The sequence below is a fragment of the Hypanus sabinus genome, chromosome 31, assembly GCF_030144855.1.
Source record: "Hypanus sabinus isolate sHypSab1 chromosome 31, sHypSab1.hap1, whole genome shotgun sequence".
Lineage (NCBI taxonomy): Eukaryota > Metazoa > Chordata > Chondrichthyes > Myliobatiformes > Dasyatidae > Hypanus > Hypanus sabinus.
The window spans coordinates 24,491,786-24,497,785 of record NC_082736.1 but is presented as its reverse complement, the minus strand read 5'-3'; the positions used below and the strand labels follow the sequence as shown (position 1 = coordinate 24,497,785).

At 51.6% G+C, this 6,000-nt stretch overlaps 1 protein-coding gene across 2 annotated transcripts in view; it reads left to right on the top strand.

Annotated features, from left to right (window-relative positions):
* Window positions 1–207: 207 nt before the first annotated feature.
* The window catches only part of nudt22 (nudix (nucleoside diphosphate linked moiety X)-type motif 22), a 28,335-nt gene continuing 22,542 nt past the window's right edge, over window positions 208–6,000 (top strand). The window contains exon 1 of one of the 2 annotated variants that reach the window (XM_059955198.1): window positions 208–3,364. The gene's annotated coding sequence lies outside the window, so the exon portion shown is untranslated. The other variant, XM_059955199.1, reaches the window with a different exon arrangement.

Below are 6,000 nucleotides of genomic sequence, written 5' to 3'. Positions count from 1 at the left end.
TAATATCTGTTCATGCATACTTGTTTCTTCGCACATGCGTTGTTCTTGCCGTTTCTTCTTGGAGACCGCCGGCATGGCCGCAACTTCCTGTCCCGCATCATCGGAAGTGCCATGCACTTCGCCGGGAGGAGATCCAACTTGAGTCCGAGGCTTCGCCGAGACGGTTAGGCCTTCTTCGAAGTAGTAGCTTTCTTCGGTTTCGGTTTAGGAGCCATATCCAAAAACAATCCTGAGTTACATATAGTTTCTAGTAGGTATTTGTTAACTCTTCTTCATTTAAACCCTATTTCATTACTTTTTACGGGGGAGCTGGATTCCCAACGTCTCGATCCTACGTCATCACATGACGCCCCCCAGAAAGAATTCTAAGGGACTGGATATCGGAGTATTTGGACGGACATAAACTCATTAAGGATAGTCATCATGGCTTCGTGCTTGATAGGTCGTGCCTCACCAATCTTATAGAGGCTTCTGAGGAAGTTACCAGGAAAGCGGATGAAGGAAAAGCAGCGGATGTTGCCTACGTGGACTTTAGCAAGACATTAGACAAGGTCCCAAATGGGAGGCTGGTCAAAAAGGTTCAGCCGGTGGGCATTCAAGAAGAGGCAGTAAATTGGATTAACATTGGATTTGTGGGAGAAGTCAGAGAGTGGTAGTGGAGGATTGCTTCTCTGAGTGGAGGCCTGTGACTAGTGGAGTGCCACAGGGATCGGTGCTGGGTCCATTGTTGTTTGTCGCCTGTATAGATGATCTGGATGATAACGTGGTTAACGGGATCAGCAAAATTGCGGATGACACCGAGACTGGGGGTGTAGTGGACAGCGAGGAAGACTATCGTGGCCTGCAGAGGGGTCTTGGGCAAGCTGGAAAAATGTCGAATGGAATCCAATGCAGACAGGGGCAAGCTTTTGCACTTCAAAAAGACAAACCAGGGTCGGTCTTGCACAGTGAACAGGAGGGCACGGAAGAATGTGGCAGGACAAAGGGAACACAGGTCCACAATTCATTGAAAGTGGCGTCACAGGTGGATAGGGTCGTAAAGAAAGCTTTTGGCCCACTGGCCTTTGTAAATCAGAATACTGAGGACAGGAGATGGGATGTTATGTTGAAGTTGTACAAGACGTTGGTGAGGCCTAATTTGGAGTGTTGAGTGCAGTTTTGGTCACCGACCTACAGGAGAGATGAGAATAAGGTTGAACGAATACAGGGAAAATTTACAAGGATGTTGCCGGGTCTGGGGGACCCGAGTTATAAGGAAAGGTTGAAGGGATTAGGACTTTATTCCTGGGGATATAGAAGATACAGAATTCTGAGCGGTACGGAGAGGGTGAGTGCAAACAGGCTTTTTCCACTGAGGTTGGGTGGGCCGACAACCAGAGGTCGTGGGTTAAGGGTGAAAGATGAAAAGTTTAAGGGAAACATGAGGAGAAACTTCTTCACTCAGAGGGTACTGAGGGCTATGGCACAGGTCGATGCGAGTAGGTAGTTTAATTGGTTTTGGGACAGTCTAGATGGGCTGAAAGGACTATTTCCGACTCTATGACTCATAATACAAACTGTGGATAACAGAAAGATAAATACAAAATGGTTATATTAAATACATAGTCCAAAGCAAGTCATGAGGTGGTGTTCATGGGTTCAATGTCCGTGCAGAAATCCGATGGCAGAGGGGAAGAAGCTGTTCCTGAATCGCTGAGTGTGTGTCTTCAGGCTCCTGTACCTCCTTCCTGATGGCAGAGGGGAAGAGGCTGTTCCTGAATCGCTGAGTGTGTGTCTTCAAGCTCCTGTACCTCCTCCCTGATGGCAGAGGGAAAGAAGCTGTTCCTGAATCGTTGCGTGTGTGTCTTCAGGCTCCTGTACCTCCACCCTGATGGCAGAGGGGAAGAAGCTGTTCTTGAATCGTTGAGTGTGTGTCTTCAGGCTCCTGTACCTCCTCCCTGACGGTAACAGTGAGAAGTGGGCAGTCACAGAGTACAGCTCAGAAACAGGCCTTTTGGCCCATCTAGTCCATGCCAAAACCATTTAAACTGTGTAATCCCATCAGCCTGAAGTGGGACCATTGCCCTCCAGACCCCTACTACCAAACTTCTCTCAAACATCGAAATGCCCTCGCGCTGGGCAGCTTGTCCCACACTCTCTCCACCCTCTGAGTGAAGAAGTTTCCCCCCATGTTCCTCTTGAGCTTCTCACCTTTCACCCTTAACCCATGACCTCTGTTTGCAGTCTCACCCAGCCTCAGTGGGGAGAAAGCCTGCTTGCATTAACCCTAACCATACCCCTCGTAATTTTGTACACCTCTATCAAATCTCCTGGGTTGTGGGGGTCCTCAATGACGGATGCCGCCTTTTTGAGGCACCGCTCCCTGAAGACGTCCTGGACACTACGGAGACTGGTGCCTGTGAGGGAGCCGACTGAGTTTACAAACTCTCGGCAGAGAGACCCCCACCCCCACCGGTCAGAACACTCTCTACCCATAAACCTGTAGATATTTGCCAGTGTCTTTGGTGAGAGGTTCAGCGTCGCTGGATTCTAATTCCGAGACTCCCTCCTTACCAGGAATGCACAGTTCGAGCAAGAATCACAGGGGGCTTTCCGATATCCTGTTAAGTTAATAAATTACATTAATAACATGTCAGGGCAATTAATAACATTCAGCCCGCCGGTAAGCATTAGGAAAGGGGAGAGCTGTGGCTTCCTGCGGTGAGTTAAAGAGGCCGCCGTTGCCCCCGCCTCCTTTCCACCTGGGCAAGTTCCCCGACCTCGGGATAAAACGGCGCTCCCAGCCGGAGACGGATCCCGCTTGAGCTCGACGGTGTGGAGCTGGCGGACGATGAGGACAACGGCGGCGAAGGCTGCAGGACCAAAGAGGTTCCCCGGCCGTCCTGCACCGGACCCTGACCCAAGATCTGCCCCCGCCGCCGTGTTTGTGTACCAAAGCCACACACAGGCGTTCTGCATTAACTATCACACCCGACTACCACCAGCACTCGCGGTAACAAGAATCCACACTCAGCAGCCTCCTACAGCCGCCACATGCGGCCCGCTGGACCAATAGCGAACCGGGATGGCACCCTGACTTCCGCCCCGAGCCGGTGCCGCCCAGTCCCGGAGTCGGTTTTCGGGCCCGTTTATCACCGACGGCGTGGACCAGCCGGTGAGATACATTGTGGCACCGCGTTCCATGGAATGAGATACATTGTTGCGCCGCGTTCCATGGAATGAGATACATTGTTGCACCGCGTTCCATGGAATGAGATACATTGCCACGTCACGTTCCCTGGAATGAGATACATTGTCACGTCACGTTCCGCCCGCTGAGATACATTGTGACGCCGCGTTCCGCCCGCTGAGGCCGGCCTCCCAGGTAAGACTGTCTCACTCAGCCCCTGCGATGTATAACCGTATCCCTGCCTGGCTAACGTGGTGGCTGCGCGTAGCGACGTGAGCTGGTCTGGTGCCCGCTTGTGAGTTCGATCCCACCCACCCACCCGTCAGAATTTCCCTCTAGCGTTCCTCCCTGTCTCAAAGTCCAGCGTCTGATTTGTTCCCCACCCCCACCCCACTGTTACTCTTTATTGGAGGAACTCAGCAGGTCGGGCAGCATCCGTGGAAACGAGCGGTCAACGTTTCGGGCCCGAGACCCTTCGTCAGGACTGGAGAGGGGGCAGGGGCCCTATAAAGAAGGTGGGGGGGAGGGTGGAAGGTGCCAGGTGAAAAACCAATCGGAGGAGAGAGCAAGAGGTGGGGGAGGGGAAGCAGGGAGGGGATAGGCAGGAGAGGTGAAGAAGGAATGTAAGGGGAAAGCACTATGGGTAGTAGAAGAAGGCAGAGTCATGAGAGAGGTGATGGGCAGCTGGAAGAGGAGGCAGAGTGAAAGTGGGATGGGGGAAGGGAGAGGGAGGGGTTTACCAGAAGTTGGAGAATTCTACGTTCATACCAAGGGGCTGGAGACTACCCAGATGGTATATGAGGTATTGTTCCTCCAACCGAAGTTCGGCCTCATCTTGGCAATAGAGGAGGCCGTGTATGGACATATCCGAACGGGAATGTGAGGGAGAGTTGAAGTGGGTGGTGACCGGGAGATCCTGTCTGTTCTGACGGACGGAGTGGAGGTGCTCGACGAAGCGGTCCCCCAATCTGCATCGGGTCTCGCCGGATGCAATAGATGACCCCAACAGACTCACAAGTGAAGAGTTGCCTCACCTGGAAGGACTGTTTGGGGCCCTGAATGGTGGTAAGAGAGGAGGTGTAGGGACAAGGGTCGCTCTTGGCCTTGCAGAGATAAGTATCAGGTGGGAGATCTGTGGGGAGGGACGTGTGGACCAGGCAGTCACGGAGGGAATGATCCCTGCAAAAAGCAGAGAGGGGTAGGGAGGGAAAGATGTGCTTGGTGGTGGGGTCCTGTTGAAGGTGGCGGAAGTTGCGGAGGATAATATGTTGGATCTGGAGGCTGGTGGGGTGGTAGGTGATACGTCTCCACTGTATGTCATTGACAATAAACCTGATCCTGATTCAGAACAGTACAGAAACAGGCCCTTCAGCCCGCAGAGCCTGTACCTACCACAAAGCCAATTTACAGCCTTTGCTGTCGAAGCTGTGAGCTTCACACCAGCGAGGAATTCCACGTACCCGGAAGTGGACAGTGAGTCATAGAACCATACAGTACAGAAACAGGCCCATTGGCACATCTAGTCCATGCTGAATTATTAAACTGCCTACTCCCATCAACCTGCACTGGAACCATCGCCCTCCATACCCCTGCCGTCCACGTACCAATCCAAACTTCTCATAAACTTTGAAACCGAGCTCGCATGCACCACCTGTGCTGGCAGCTCATTCCACACTTTCACCACCCAAGCAGCCATGTAGGCCCATACGAACAAAAGGGGTCCCAGAATTCTGTTAAGTCCAAAGCTCTCACACTTCTGTTTTAACAAGCCACCCAGAAGCAGCTCCCTGAGCAACGCACACGTAACGCTGGAGGAATTCAGCAGGTCAGCTAGCATCTGTGGAGAGGATTAAACATGACGCTTTGGGCCGTGGCAGGTTAGAATTATAGAGTCACAGAAACAGCCCCTCTAGTCTGTGCCGAAACCATTTAACCCGCCCACTCCCATCAACCTGCACCAGGACCATACCCCTCCCATCCACGTACCCGTCCAAACTTCTCTTAAACTTTGAAACCGAGCTCGCACGCACCACTTGTGCTGGCAGCTCATTCCCCGCTCTCACCACCCTCTGAGTGAAGAAGTTTCCCCTCATGGTCCCCTTAAACTTTTCACCTTTCACCCTTAACCTCTGGTTGTAGTCCCACCCAACCTCAGTGGAAAAAGCCTGCTTGCATTTACCCTATCTATACCCCTCATAATTTTGTATACCTCCATCAAATCTCCTCTCTGTCTTCTACGTTCTAAAAAGTACAGTCCTAACTTATTCAAACTTTCCCTATAACTCAGGCCCTCGAGTCCCAGCGTCATCCTTGTGCATTTTCTCTGCACTCTTTCAATCTTATTGACATCCTGCCAGAGGGCTAGAAAATTGAAAATGTCACTCCACTCTTTAAAAGGGGAGGGAGACGGAAGAAAGGAAATTAATGGCCGGTTAGCCTGACTTCAATGTTGGCAAGATGTCAAAGTCTATTATTAAGGATGAGATTCTGGGGCACTTGGAGGCATGTGACAGACAGGCCAAAGTCAGCATAGTTTCCTTAAGGAGAGACCGTGGCTGTCAAATCTGTTTTGGAATTCTTTGAAGAAATAACGAAAAAGACTCGGCTCATGTTGTGCACTTTCAGTTGACGAGCTGCCGCACACGAGGCTGCTGAACGAGTTACGAGCCCATGCTATTGCAGGAAAGATAAAGCATCGACTGTTCGGCAGGAGGCAAAGAGTGGGAATAAAGGGAACCCTTTTCTAGTTGCCTGCCGGTGACTAGTGGTGTGGGGCTCCTGATTAGTAAGGGCTTCAAGTGGCAGGAGAACAGGGTTGATGGAGAGGCAGA